This window comes from Melospiza georgiana, chromosome 20 (genome assembly GCF_028018845.1).
Source record: "Melospiza georgiana isolate bMelGeo1 chromosome 20, bMelGeo1.pri, whole genome shotgun sequence".
Taxonomy (NCBI): Eukaryota; Metazoa; Chordata; class Aves; order Passeriformes; family Passerellidae; genus Melospiza; species Melospiza georgiana.
In genome coordinates this window covers 11,155,884-11,170,816 of record NC_080449.1, presented here as the reverse complement: position 1 = coordinate 11,170,816, position 14,933 = coordinate 11,155,884, and the positions used below count along the sequence as shown (strand labels likewise).

General features: G+C 48.2%; 1 protein-coding gene across 7 annotated transcripts in view; it reads right to left on the bottom strand.

Moving 5' to 3' along the window:
* The window catches only part of DAB2IP (DAB2 interacting protein), a 154,874-nt gene that overhangs the window by 120,335 nt on the left and 19,606 nt on the right, over positions 1–14,933 (bottom strand). The window contains exon 1 of one of the 7 annotated variants that reach the window (XM_058037904.1): positions 3,876–3,897. The exons of 5 other annotated variants lie outside the window; for them this stretch is intronic. The gene's annotated coding sequence lies outside the window, so the exon portion shown is untranslated. Of the gene's footprint in view, positions 1–3,830; positions 3,898–14,933 lie in introns of those variants that run through there. One more of the 7 variants, XM_058037908.1, reaches the window with a different exon arrangement.

Below are 14,933 nucleotides of genomic sequence, written 5' to 3'. Positions count from 1 at the left end.
AATGAAGCATTGAACAAACACAGCAAAGTCTCAGCTGGAGCACTGGTGGTGCTAAAAATAGCACAGCTGTCAGTGAATATTTCCTATAAACAGCACAGCTTTAAACATTTTGCATATCTTTTCTATGGGCATCTGTCAGCCATGCTGTTAAAATTTCAATGAAAGCCACAAAGGCTGCAAGACTTCTGTGGTGAAACAGAAAATGCCACAAAAGAGACTCGAAAAACAAAGTAATGATCATTAAAAAGTGCAAAGCAGGAAGGTCTCCTTTTCCTGGCATTTAAAAGACACCACCCTTGGAAAAAAAAAAAACAAACCCAAGCCTATTGCTAATATTTATTACTGGGCTCCTCACTTGCCTGCTCCCAGCCCTTAAAAGAAAAACAAAGTCCTGCAGGGGTGGAGAGGGAGAAATTCCAGCTGGCATTCCTTGTCCAACATCACTTTTAGTTAATGTGCTGTAGAACAGATTTTCAGCTAGGAAAGATTAGTGGGAGGTGAGCGCAATATCAGTTGGCTTTAAATATAATAAAACCTCCTTAGTTGTTATGTCACTCTGGGACATGCTGGGACAATTTTCCAATCTCTGCTTCCCTTGTCCCAAGGGAGTGCCTGAACCTCCAAGGTATTGATTATTTGGGTATAAGCTGATCTCTCATTTATCACTTAAAAGGTTTTGATTTCATCAAACAGAGAGACAAAGACTAAATTCCAGCTGTTTTCAACAGATGTGTATCTGAATAGCCTGTGCTGAGAAAAAAACCCAGCCTGACCTTGGCCTTGCAGCTCAGTGTTCAGTGCACTGAAATTCTGGGTTTTGCTGAAGATCAGTCAGTTTTCTCTTCACAGCTGCCATCAAAGGAAAGGAAGAAGAAAGTCTGTTTAATAAAAATCCTTTTCATAAAACACCTTGAAAAGCATCTGTGATAAACAGAACACAGAGCAAGACATTTATGTCTGAGGCTGACAGAGGCAGAAGGATCAGGAACACTAAACCTTCAAGATCAGGAACTCCAATGTTCTCAAATTCTCAGGGCTTTGATGCCAGCTGATTTCCTGCTGAGTTTTACACAAGAAAGCCCTGAAGCCAAAGCTGCAATTGGCTCAGAGATGGGACTGGGAATGCAGAACCGTGAGCGGTTTCTGTCAGCAAAGGGAATTTCAGAACCCTTCCCACTGACCCCCATCCCTTCATGGTGTCCATGAATAAGGAGCAGCACGGAGGGATCCTGAAGAAAGCCACAGACCCAAGTGCAGCCACAAGCAGGTGCTGCTGTCACTGCAAATTCTCCTTCTCCCCTCTCTGCCTCCCAAGTACCTTCCACTGCATCACATGGGTCACCTGGGAGTAATTATAATTACTGCCATGATTCTTCCTGCAGTCCCACACACCTCTGAGCTGAACAGATGCTCCAGGGGTTCTGCAGGTAGATTTTTATCTAACTGATGTTTACCTGCAGCACGTCCTGACTCTCTGTGAGAGCAGAGCTGGGGGTTTCAGGCACTGTCCTCCTTCCAGCAGAGATTTGCAGTGCAGTGAAGCCTGTTTGCTTTACCCACTCCCAACAGGCACAGTTTAAACGTGCTGGAGGCAGGATCTCATCAGCCTCCTCAGAGCAGCCTTTCCCTCCTGCCTGGCTTTGCCCTCCCCAGCAGTGCCACTGGTCAGATATTGCAGCCTGGGCCCCAAAGGGACAGAGTGACAGACACACTGACATGTGATGGATGTGTTAGAGGCACCAGGGCTGACCAGAGAGCTCCAGAACAGAGGGTGCCATCACATGAACCACTGAACAAGTTGCTGTCACTGCCAGCAGCTCTGAGTCCTGGACATTTTTCTGCACACTGAAGCAGGCTGGCTCCAGCTGGAGTCCCAACACAAAGCTCTTCCTCCCTCCCTCAGATCCTTGCACACAAAATGCAAACTCTGCTCACTTTGCCCAGCTGGAAGCACCAGAGCAGCTCTTTCCTGAGGGAGTGGCTCTCTCTGTACCTCAGGAAGCAAAATCCATTTCCCAAACTGGGTCTCAGCCCTCCCAGAGCTGTGCAACGCCAGCCTGAGTTTTCCTGCTGCTCCTGGAGCCCCCAGACCCCAAAATTCATCATTCTTCCAGTGGGAACAAAACTGTTAAGGGAAGTATTCCTGCTGCATTATTGCAGCACTTCCATCTCTGCCCAGCCTGGACAAGCCCCCCTGACCTGCTGTGTGACACCACCACTGCACAACAGAAACAGATCAAAAACAAAGAGAAAATTCTCATCCAGCTTTGCAAATCCCTTTCAGATGTACAGATAAGAGGAGCTCAGCCGCTGCTGAGAGGCAGGAATCCCACAGACAACACACAATTCTCCAGGAGAGATCAACAGCAACAAGATTTCAGCTGGTTCAAATCCAATTTCTTACAAACTTTCAGGCTGATTCCCATTTCCATCAAATCGGCCTGAGTATTCCTTGTGTTCCTAACAAGTGATGCCATTAAGTTCACTTTGGGTTACCTAAACGAAACTGAACACATTTAGTTTGTCACAGTAACTGAAATGACAGTAAAATATTTTGGTTTTGCACAGCACACAAATAAAGAGGAAAAAGGAACTGGGACGTGTTTGGGAGTTTACAAACACTCCTCCCTGACAGGCAAAACAACAAAAAAATCATGCAAAGAAAACCACTGTCTGAAGGAAAAGCTGAAGCTCAAGGACTCATTTAGCTTCCTATTGTTTTCTCAGCAATGATTCAAAATCCTTAAAATTGTCCTGAGTGCCAGGAAAAGAGGAAAGAAGACATTGCACTGAGCTAAATCTTTCAGTACTAGAGTGAAGTTTAAAATCTGCTCCATAAATCAGAATTAACTGCATTGGGATAAGTCCAAGCCTGGATTTGCACAGACACCTGATGTAAAGTTGCAGTTGTGCTTTTTATTCACACAATAACAGAAAAAGGGAAATCTTTTCAGTTAATGGCTTTGATTAGGCTCACAGCATGATAAATACACCAGGACTGCCAGACTGCAGGGCAAACACAACCCTCTCTCCTCCTCTGAAAAAATTCAATAGGAAAACACTCACATACTCCCACTTTTTGGCTGCTTTAACAACAGGGAAAAGAACCAATAAACAGTTATTTCACAGCAGAAGAAAGAGAAAGGCAGAATAGCTGGTTTAAAAAATGCAACTGGGTCAGTTGCTGCCTCCAGTAGAAGGAATGGGCTGCCTGTGCCCTACAGAAACATCCCCCTGTGGACCTCCCTCCTGCTGCTGAGGACAAATAAGCCCTTTTAGAGCAGGATTTTTTAAAGTGCAAAGTGATTTGGGGCTTCAAGTCCCACAGGTTTCTGCAATGCCTCAGGAGCACAATCTTCAGGCTCTTTGGAAAATCCTACCCCTAAACTGCTCTCAGCTTTGTCATCTCCAGCCCCTGGTGACCCTCGGCTCATGAAGAACAAGAATCCAGACATCCATCTCTGCAGAGAGAGCCCATCTCCTCAGCACGGCTTTCCAAAGCTCTGCAAGCATCAGTGAGGCCTCCAAACACTGGGAGAGGCAGCTCGCTCAATGGCAGAGCGCAGACTGAGCCTGGTTAGCTGGAAAGCCGCGGTTAGAGCAGCACACGGGGTTAGAGCAGCACACGGGGTTAGAGCAGCCACGCTGGCCCCAGTCCCTCGCACACCGACCTTGTGCAGAGCCCGGGCCGCTCCCGGGCCGCGGGGCCAGCGCCCCTCCTCATCCTCATCCTCATCCTCATCCTCATCCTCATCCTCATCCTCATCCTCATCCTCATCCTCATCCTCATCCTCATCCTCATCCTCATCCTCATCCTCACCCTCACCTACCTACGGCAGCGGGCAGAGCACGGCAAGGAAAGAGCTCGCAATTACCCCTGCTAAGCCTGTTCCGGCTGCGGGATCGGCTGCGCTGTCTCTGCAGTCGGGACCTCCGGAGCAGTCGGTAGTAGTAGGACGGTCTCCCAGAACTTTTCCTGCTGTTCATGGACATTTTTGGATCTACTTTACACACACACACATGCAGGCACGGGTTCGCTCTCCCCTCTGGTACAGGAGCAAAACAGTCCCAGCGTTTTAATGAACTGGAGGGTGGTTCTTTGGAGGGGAAAGGGAGAGGGGGGAAGAGGAACTCTTCACTTGACACATTTAAAAAGAAAAACAACAAGAAGAAAACATAAAAGGGAGAGAGAGAGGGGAAAAAAAGCAGGCGGCACCGGAGTGCATGTCTCAGCCGAGGGAGGACTCCAAGCGAGCAAGATAAACTGTGCTAACAACTCCTGCCCCCAAAAAGATAAGGCTGCTGGAGTAGGAATAGGAAGCCAGAGCTGGCCTGGGCTCCTGAAACGTGAAGCATAGGCTGGAGGAAATCCTGGACTGGATCCTGTCCGCCAGACATCTGATCAGAGTGTCCTGGAAGGATTCCCGGCTCCCGGCGCGGCTCCGGCCGCTCTGCCTGCCCCGAGCCCGCTCATCTGCGGGGAGGGATCGGAGAGGCTGCGCTGGGGAAGGGGATAATGATTTCCTGGCCATGGGACACATGGTAATAATCATCATGGAGCAAAAGCCCCGGAAAATAAAGTGAAATTTGAGAGGGGAAAACTTTAATTAGAAGTTGAATGAACAGAGCTCCAGACTCCCCTGGAGGCCCATTTCCTTTCAACATTCAAACTGAGTTATAGCACATCCCACAAATTAGAGAAAGGGCCTATTTACCATTTGGGTCCTGATGGCATCGAAGATTCTGCCTCCGGCTCATATTGCTCCATAAAATTACATTTCAATGGGCAGAATTAACACTTTAAGCTATGGAAGAAAATAAAACTACATATATATATTAAACAGATAAAACATTTCACTCCACCTTTACTGCTTCAAAAGGTCAAAAGTGAATTGTCCAGAGTCCTGCACCTAAGCTCCTTTGCTTGATGGCACAAAAATGACTCTGAAGGAAGTGACAGAAGACATTTCAGAGCCCCAGAATGGTGGCCAAGAACTGAATGTGTGGCTGCTGCTTCTCCCAGGCTGGCAGGTAACAGAGAAACCTCATCCGAGTGGGATGAGCTGCAAAACAACAGCTGCACAATAACTCTGTGCTGTGTCCTCAGTTGTCATTTTTCCCAGACTTCTGTGCAAATTTATCTTTGTGGTGTCTCATGACCAGCCACGGGCTTGGCTGTGGATGAGCCCCGTTCCCCCGGAGCAGGAGCTTCAGCAGGAGCTGGAAAACTTCCCTGGATTATCCTGTCTTGTACCTCCAGTAACAAGAGGCAGAAACTGCTCCAATTCAGCAACTGCACCAGGACAGGAGTCCCTTTCCCAGCACCAGCCATCCTCCCCGATTTTAGGGTTTCACACATTTCCACAGCCATGGAAAACATCAGCGCTGTGTGGCAGCCGAGAAAGGCCCGTCCAGGAGGAAACCCAAGGCTGGCTCTTGCCTGAAGTCCATGCCTGGTTTTGAGGCCACACGTGAGGAATTCGGCGCCAGCTTTCAGGCAGTGCAGGAATGAGCACTCGGAGGGCAGCGACAAGTTCAGGTCAAGGAGGCAGATCCCAGCTGGACAGCGGGGGCTCCCCGGCCGGCAGGGGGACATCGCTCTGTGCACACCCTGCACGTCCCGCACCAAGGCAAAGCCTCCACGTGCTGCTCATCTGCCTCCTCTTCCTAGCCAGAATCATCTTCTTCTGCATATTGGGTACATAACAAAATAAAAATACAGGGACAACTCCAACTGTTTTCCAGATGAGCAGAGACTCGTCCTGTGCAGCTGATTCAACTCCCAAAAGGAGCCGAGAACATCCAGAACACAGTGATGGGAAAGGCTGAAAATACTGAGGTTTGGTTAAAGATATGCTGTAGATGAGAACCCAAATATTCAGGTGTCTCTCTGCAATTCTGTGTCATAATAACTGGGATGAAAGCCCTGAAGAGAGTCTTTCACAATTATGCTTTTATCACTAGAAATATCTTTAAAACGGCCTATCCAATTTGCTTTTGTCATTCCCAATAGAAAAAAAAAAGCACTGATGGAAATGAAAGTTTAAAGAAAACCATTTTAAAAGCTCACCCAAATTTAGATGATCTGAAAGGGGAAGGTTTGATTTTGTTTAAGTGGAGCCAGGTGACTCATGCTCAGAGCTCTGGGGATGCGGCAGAGGCGGCTGCTGGGGATCTCCCCAAGCTCTGAGGGAATGTGAGGTGGGAACACTCAGAGATTTTTATTTTTAATCAGCCAGGTACCTTCAGAAACACTCATACAGGTGACCACGAAGCAGGAGAGGTTAATGAGGGACTATGAACTGTATGACAAGAGAAAGCAGCCCTATATAAAAGTATAAATAAATGGTTGGGAGTTGTGTTCCAGTTTCCCCAGCTTGGCTCTGTCTCTCTCAGTTAACAATGTTTCTGAAGGATTTAACTTCAGATGCTACAGGATGAAGAAGTATTAAACATAATTATCTTTTTTTCCTACAGTATCTTTTGTCCACCAGAGCATAGACACTTCTGCATATTTGCTTCTGCAAGTACTTGCTCAGTTGAATGTACTTAAAACACACAAACTTCCTCTTTTTCATTCAGGTAAAATAAAAAATCCAAGGAATGTGCCCAATATCAAGTGGGGAAGTCAGTTATTTGCTTCTAATAAATAATGTCCTGACTTTCTTTAAGGGAGAGCCATATTGTATTTTTAAAATGTGAATAAAAGAATTTCTCAGATATCCCTATCTGAAAAGGAAGTAAGGGAATGACACCTGCAATTCCCAACAAGCAGAGTTTTAGATAACGTTTAAATTTCTGCAGCTCCTCGGTGGTGGGAATTCACAGCAGGCTGGCTCTGAGGAGGCCAAAGCAGGAGGCCAAAGCTGTGTGTGTGTTGCAGGGGGCACAGGGGAAGGGTCTCTCAGAGCCGGCGTGTCTGAGAGCCTCGAGACGTTTCCTGCACCCACCGTGAACTCGGGACGGGGCAGAAACACCGAGGCTGACTCAGAGCACGGCACATTTCACATTTCCTGCCCACCTCCCAGCAGAACAATGGAGCTAAAGAACATCAGCTTCTCACAGCAGCTGGGGGAAACCACAACAAAATCACTTCACTTGCTCTGCTGACACACAACACTCCGCTCAGGTACACTGGTTTATGACCTGACTGCTAATGATGCTAATAAAATTTACAAAGCCAAAATCCATCTGAAGACTTGTGCTAAATTTCCACAGACCTAATGAAGCAATTAAAACACACGGAGTCCAATGCAATGGAAGAAGAAACTTCTACCAGAATCAAACATGCAGTGCCTCAGAGCAGCCTGCTCCTTTCAACAGCAGGAAAAACCCAGGAGTGTGAAGTCTCCACTGTACAGCAAAAATTCCAAACTAAAAACAAAAACTTTGTACAAATCCCTAAATCAAACAAAGGCTCAGACGTAACTGGGAGCTGCACAACACTTCCCAGCACCATGTCTTCCACGCTGAGCTGCTGGCAGGAAATATTTGTTTAAGCAGGACTATTCTTCCCAAATATCCCTCATTACTAAAATAAAATGTTAGCAGTGATTCATTGAGTGATTAACAGAGTAGCTTCAGCTCTGGCTTTCCCAGGATCCCCCATTTCCTTCTCCAAGACAAAACTGTGGCAGTTCTCTGCTGTGATCCTGGAGGGGCTCAAAAGCGACCTCAAAATCTCACCTGGTCCAACCTTCAGTGGGAAGAGAGCCCAGATGATGATCTTTACCTTCACATCTGCACAGTTAAATAAAACCCACATCACCTCTAGGTTAGGAATCCAATTATTAGATGTAATAACAAATACTGTAATAAACTACAAAATCTGCATTGACCTTAATCAAAATATTCATATAACAAAAGAAATTAACTCCTAAAAAGATTTTTACTTTGTATTTCAGCAGTAAACTTGTTATTGTGTTGCTGTAGGGAATGAGTTGATAAAAGTCTGGCATCAGTGCCTTTCTGTGCCAGATTTCTGGGTTATTATCAGCAGAAGGCTCAGCTATTTATCCTCAGTTCTGTTACAGTGGCTTTGCAGTGGGGTGTGCTACAGGTCAGGGAAGGAACCACAAACCCTTCTGTAGCTCCTGCAGGGCACCACTCTCCCTGCCTGCCTGGAAGCTGGGTCTGCTCCCAGCTAGGGTGGGGAGAAGAGCTTTTGCAGGAACTCCAGAGCACACAGAGAACTTCTCCCCGTGTCAGGAGTGCTGAGGGCTCAGGGCAGCAGCCGCTTCCCCTCCCCTCCCTTCCCTTCCTGATGCCATCTGGACACCTGAGGCTCCCCCTCAGCAAGAATCAGCTCTTGGGGTGTTTAATCTCATGACAACATCCACTGACAGCAGCATCTCTGCTGGCAAGTGAAATGAAAGATTAACTTGATTACACATGCTATGTAAAACTTATTTCCTGATTAATTAATAGATTAGGCACTTCCAATTCATGTTTAAATGCCTGATAATGATCTCACGCTCATATAACAAATCACTGATTTATATACACACAATCTAAACTTCATTTTTCATGTGACAGATTATTTTCTTCCTTTCCTTGCCACATAATTTGCAAACTCCACTGCAAATATAGTTGCTCGTTTCACTTGCTTTTTGGCATCAGATGACTCATCCAAGGAATATTTTGGCAAGGATGATCTTTAGCCATCTTCCTTATCAGGCTGACATGACAGAGTAGCACAGAAAACACCCTCTGTTTTAAAAGAGTTCCCTGTTAACAAGTTGAAAAATGAAAATGTAACTATTGTTTTTAAAGAGGGCTTTACAAAAGCAACTGGAAATCCTGCAATCAGTTTTTAAATACCATTGTGAGGGTGGTTTATTTAAATTTACGTTTTTCCTTTTGGCACAACAACACAGGGCTGCCCTGAGAGATGTTATTGTCCAAGAGCAGCTGATTGCAAAATGTGGAGAGCCTCCTTCAAACAACAGAAATATGAAAAACACTCCAAGAGCAAAGCAAGGGCTGGGATGTTTTGAAATGTGGAAGTTCAGGGCACCAACACCTCCAGTGCCTGAGCTCTCGTGAGCCAGGATCCAACGCTGGGAATTCTCACCATGCTGGGTCCTCACCAGCCCTGAGCAGGGAACTGGCTGATGATCTGATAAAGGACACCCCAAATAAAAACAGCAGAAAATATCTAGCAAGGCACACAGTGACCAGTAGTGCTCCTCTATTGCAGCATCAGCTCAAATTGGTTTTTTCTGCTTCTCTTCCTACTTTTTTGTACAGATCTTCCACTCACAAGTGTATGGAGTCTGTATGTTCCCATTCCACTAATACCCCTGTTACATTTTTAGAGAGAAAAAGCTACTAAAACTCCTCTTCCTACTGAATTTAGATCCTTCATTCTTCCAATATACTCATTTTTCCTGGATTACCAAGTCTAACATCACATCCACATGGCAGCACCTTGGACGAGCTGGCTTGGAGGGTTTGTACAATTCATTGATCAAAATACCACATTGATGCAAAGAAGGCAAAGTTTGTTTGGTATTGTATCTAAGACAGCTGGGTGGCCTCAAAGCGATTTTGGGAGGAGACACAAAGAGCAGCTTCTTATTGACACAGCTCATGCTTGGAGATGAATGGCAGTGCAGGAATCATCTTCCCATGTCCTTCTCCTCCCCCCTAAACCAGACCTTGGTGCTGACCCCTTTGCTGACCCTCCCAATGGGGACATGTGGGGTGAACTCTGTGAGAAGGGAACAGCCCCTGGCAGAGCAGAGCCCTCCCAGCACTGGCATGGGGCACCACAAGCACTGTGCAGACACCCCTGGGGTTTGCATTGGGGAAGAAAATGCAAACACCTGCTGGAACTCCAAATGCAGGATTTCCAAACAAATGCTGGAAAGAATGAGGACTTCAGTGAGACTTTGATACAGAACACCAGTGAGTGTGCAGCCCCTAAGCAATGCACAGATATCCATACATAGATCTAGAGCTATTTCTAGAGCTATTTATCTCAGGGCAGCAACAGCCCCTCTGCACTGCACAGCTCCCACCAGGATGCAGCCTCACAGCTCAAACTACACAGTCAGTCTTTGCTAATCTTGGCCTAACTCAAAACTCTACTTATCTTTTCCTTTCTAAATCATCCCCAGGACAAGACTAGAATCTCTTTTGAAATGTAAAGGTTCTATAATAAAATTTAGAAAGCACATATGGTACAAATATCAAGCGTGAACATCTCTTCCCATCCTGTACGTTTCAAAGCCTGTGCAAACAGCACTTTTCCCTGGTTTTGATCATGCAGCCAAAATGAGTCATCTGTGAACAATTATGGCTCTGGCAGGGGCCTGACTGTTGGAGAATGAAAGGAAACACTTTATTATTGAAATGATCAGTATGCCAAGCTGCGAGGCGACTGCAGAGAATGTTAAGAGTCCTTTATGCTCCTTCAGCCAGCAAAATGGAAAGCAGAGGATGCAGCACTGCCCTCTCGGACACCTGAGAACACCCGAGTTGAGAATGGGCAATGCAAAGCACGAGCAAGTGGGAGCTGTGGAGATGAGCAAGGGAATATATGGCAGGAAAAGAAACACAACCTTAAAGCAGGAGGCCTGGCTTTAAAAAGTGTTGGTTTTTCCTGGCTTAGTTCTCCCAGGGGAGTTGTGAACGTATTAAAGGAACACACAGTCAGAGGCCTCTGTGCTGAAATCCAAAACTATTAAAGGACATTTGTTGGGAGTTCGGGACTGGCTGAGTTTTACAGGCTCTTCTGAAAGGGGATGAATGGAATTCCCCTCGAGGAGAAAAAATAGCAACCAAACAATTTAGTAGGAACACGGATCTCCCCATGTGCAGCCCATTTCAGCAGTGATGCTGCTGTGTCTGGGTTTGCTGCCAGCAGGGCCCAGGCAGGATCCCCCTGGGATTCCAAGGGGAATTGGGGATCTAAGCTGCTCACTGAGGGCTCAACAGGGCAGGGAGCTGGGCAGGATAATGGTCTGATGGACTTGGGAAATGAGACAAGCAGGAGATGATTTTAAAATTGGACTGTGAACAAGCAGTGGATGAGAGAGTAATTCCTGTCCTCTTTTCCAGGAGCAGCTTGCAGAGGGAGGGGGAACAATGTGGTGATCACCACCCAGAGCCTACAGACTATTTAAAGACCATGAGGGTTGACAGGATGACAAGGGAGACTCACGTACACAGAACTGCTAATGGAAGGTGTAGGGGGGAGATCAGGGAACAATCTGGGAAAAGCACATTTTGCACTCTGAAATTCAGGTCCAACTCCCAACAGAAGAGAAGCTGGAGGAATTTGAGATCAATATTCTGACAGCAGGATCTCTCAGGTCTGAACATTAGCTGACAAATTCTTCTTGCTATTTCTGAAACCCTGATGTCTGACAACCTTTGGAACAGATTATCCCTCCATCACCACAGTTTGGGCAGCCTGGATGCCAAACAAAGGACTGGGCTCTGGCAGGCCTGGAGCCCAGACTGAGCTCACCAGCACAGGGGATTCATGCAGGTCAGGGCTAAAATGTAACTTCCTGTGATCCTGTGCAGGGCAGGGAATGTTCACAGGTGTGGTCTTTGTTTTTGCAGGAATCAGCCTTGGAAAAGGTCAGATTCTGTCTTCTTCAGTCCCACAGGGACCAGGAACCCCACACTTACTGTGTCAGGGCAAACAAGAGACTGCACATTCCTGTCACTAAGGGGGGTTTGGAGGGTCCTGTTCAGCTCTTTATACAAAGGCACTTTTGCTTCTAACAGAACTCATCAAGGCAGGGCTGCAAACTTCCTCCAGATCTCCCCCAAACAAGCCTGGCAAGCAGGGACACACTCTAAGCACAACCCTAACCCTGGGCAGAGCAGTGAAAGCAGCCTTGGGTGATGTCTGTTTCCAAGTGAGGAGGTAAAACACTTAGCAACAATGCTGAAAACAGACACCAGGAATTGGAATTTCCCAAAATGCTCATTCTTAGCAATTCCAGCAAATAGCCCATGGTTATCTTCACACAGTAAGTGGCAATCCTACATGGAAGGCATCTTGTTTCTGTCAGGAGAAGCCTGGAATGTCATCTTGGCAGCAACTGGATTGTTCTTTTTGTTTGGGTCATTTCACTCATAAACTTCCTTCCATAACACACTGAGCTGGGTATAAACCCACATAATACAGGGTATTGTGGAGCTTCTCCCAGCTGTGGCCAGGCTGTGCTTTGCACACACGCACTGTACATCTCCCTGCAATTTGGTTTGACTTTTCTGAGCGTTCCTAAGTCACAAACAGCAACTCAGTGTCCATCACTGCGTTACTATTGCAACAGAAACGAGATAGTTTCAATTTAAACCATAGAAAACCGATACAATGTCAGCGGTCTCAGAAAAACATTTGTTAAACGCACTGAACATGGAGGAACCCGGGAGAAGGGAGGGAGCTTTTCCAGCTGAAAACGCCAGGAACGCCTGTGCTGTGTCAGCACGTTAAAGCCTAAGGAAAACTGCTCTGCTGGGGACACGGCCCTGCTGCAAATCCAGCTGCGCGCAGGGAATTCCCTCTCAAGGCAGCAGCGGGGAAGGGCCCAAGGTGCGAACTCTGCTGTGGCCAGCGCTGGCTCTGGGGTTCCCTCATTTCAGCACCGGCCTGGGCTGTTCCAGGGCAGGGCTGTGTCCCAGCGCTGTCCCTGTCCCGGGCAGGGCTGTCCCCCAGCGCTGTCCCTGCTGTCCCGGGCAGGGCTGTGTCCCCGCTGTCCCGGGCAGGGCTGTGTCCCCCAGCGCTGTCCCTGCTGTCCCGGGGCAGGGCTGTGTCCCCCCAGCGCTGTCCCTGTCCCGGGCAGGGCTGTCCCCCAGCGCTATCCCTGCTGTCCCGGGGCAGGGCTGTGTCCCAGCGCTGTCCCTGCTGTCCCGGGCAGGGCTGTGTCCCAGCGCTGTCCCTGCTGTCCCGGGGCAGGGCTGTGTCCCCCAGCGCTGTCCCTGTCCCGGGCAGGGCTGTGTCCCCGCTGTCCCGGGCAGGGCTGTCCCCCAGCGCTGTCCCTGTCCCGGGCAGGGCTGTGTCCCCCAGCGCTGTCCCTGTCCCGGGCAGGGCTGTGTCCCCCAGCGCTGTCCCTGCTGTCCCGGGCAGGGCTGTGTCCCCGCTGTCCCGGGCAGGGCTGTGTCCCAGCGCTGTCCCTGTCCCGGGCAGGGCTGTGTCCCCGCTGTCCCGGGCAGGGCTGTCCCCCAGCGCTGTCCCTGTCCCGGGGCAGGCGGGGATGCTCCCGCTCCGCTCCGCTCCGCACGCCTCTGCTGCCGCCCGCAGGCCGGAGGGCGCCGGCTCCGCCTGGGATCGCTGCCACATCCCCGGGACGGGATCACCGCCCCCTCCCAAGAGCCGGCTTCCTTTCAGAAACCCCTTTCTACGGGGATTAGAAAATATGTTCCTTGCTTTTTCCCCTGCCCAAATGCTAAAAAACATTTAAAAATTAACATCCCTTTTAGTGAAGTTTGTTACTTGAAGCTTCATTACTTCCAGCCTAAAAAATCCCAAACAACCACAAATCCTTGTTTTGAAATAATAATCAAATAAAGAATAGTCCAGGTGAGACGATGACAAGATAGCTGAGGAGTGAAGTCAGTGGCAATGCAGCAGAGTTAAACGTGTGTAGGTTCTATTTCTGGTGACACACTGAGGAACAGTTCCTAACTCGTGGTGCTGTATCCCAGGTAAGTTCACCCAGATTTCACAGACAAAGAGGTCAAGTGGGTTTTTTGGACTTGCACTGCATTTTCTATTTTGTTCATGAAAAAGGAGTCAAGTATATAAGATGCTGACCAGTCTGAGGGCAAATCAGCTAAACTCTTATACCCATGCTGAATTCCAAGAACATGACTGAAGGAAATCTGAAGAGCCCAGGTTTCATTGCTTCCATCTGTAACAGCACTCAGGCATGGGTATGCTCCCAAGCTTTCACCCAAACCACTTCCTGGCCATCACAAAGGTTTTACAGCCCTGCCTGGGAACCTGCCCAGCTTTCCCAACCTGCTTTTTTCCATGTCATACTAAAAAGCATATGTGGATTTAATAATTACTAATCCAATGACTGCATTACTTACTGCGTACAACTGAGCTAAACGTGCCAGCATCAAATGATCCCAGAGCCCTGGACAAAACTGCACATCTGGAATGGGCCCCTGCTTCCAGAAACACGGGGGATGCAGCCAACAACCACCATGGAACACAGCCTGTGCCCAGGGCAGAGCTCTGACATGGAATGTGACTCCCAGGTGGGAGCTGTGGATCACAGGGCTGAGGAATGGTCCAGCCAGTGTGAGGCACAGCAGCACCTGGAGCAGACTTTAGGGGATCTCTTCCCTATGTAAAGGGATCAGAGAAGCACTGAAGAACAGGAGTTATTGCTGCAGTGCACCCCCTGACCTTGGTTTGGACACAAGAGTCAAGGACCTGCCTGGTGGTTTGTGACCATCAGATGAAGCAGCTCCCCTCTCGCTCAAGCCCACTGTGATGTGAGGACCATTCCCAGTGAATTTCCTCTCTCCCATGGAAGAGGCCCCAAGCTGAAGCTCACAGAGGGTTTTGGTACAGCTGCCTCAGCCCAAGCAGTGCTGTCACTCGCTGTGCCCTGGGAGGGGCTCTGACCCACGGGCCCAGCTCTGCTCTCCAAATGCCCAGAGCACCTCCAGCCCGTGGGAGGATGACGAAGAACATCCCACCAGGAGCACAGGAGAGGAGGTGGAGGCAGCTCCTGGCTATCTGCCAAGCCTCACCACTCTGCTTTTTCATTTTTAGTTTCTGCTCTTTGCTGCAAAGTTTCTACTTATGCTCCGGTTTCCACGGCAACTGCATTTCTTGCCTTTCTTCTCTAGCATTAATTTTTTTATTTGATTTCCCTTCTTCCCAAGACATGACTCTCTTTTCCTTTTGTAAAAAGGAATTAAGTGTTGTCTTCTCTTTGGTTGTTGATATTTTT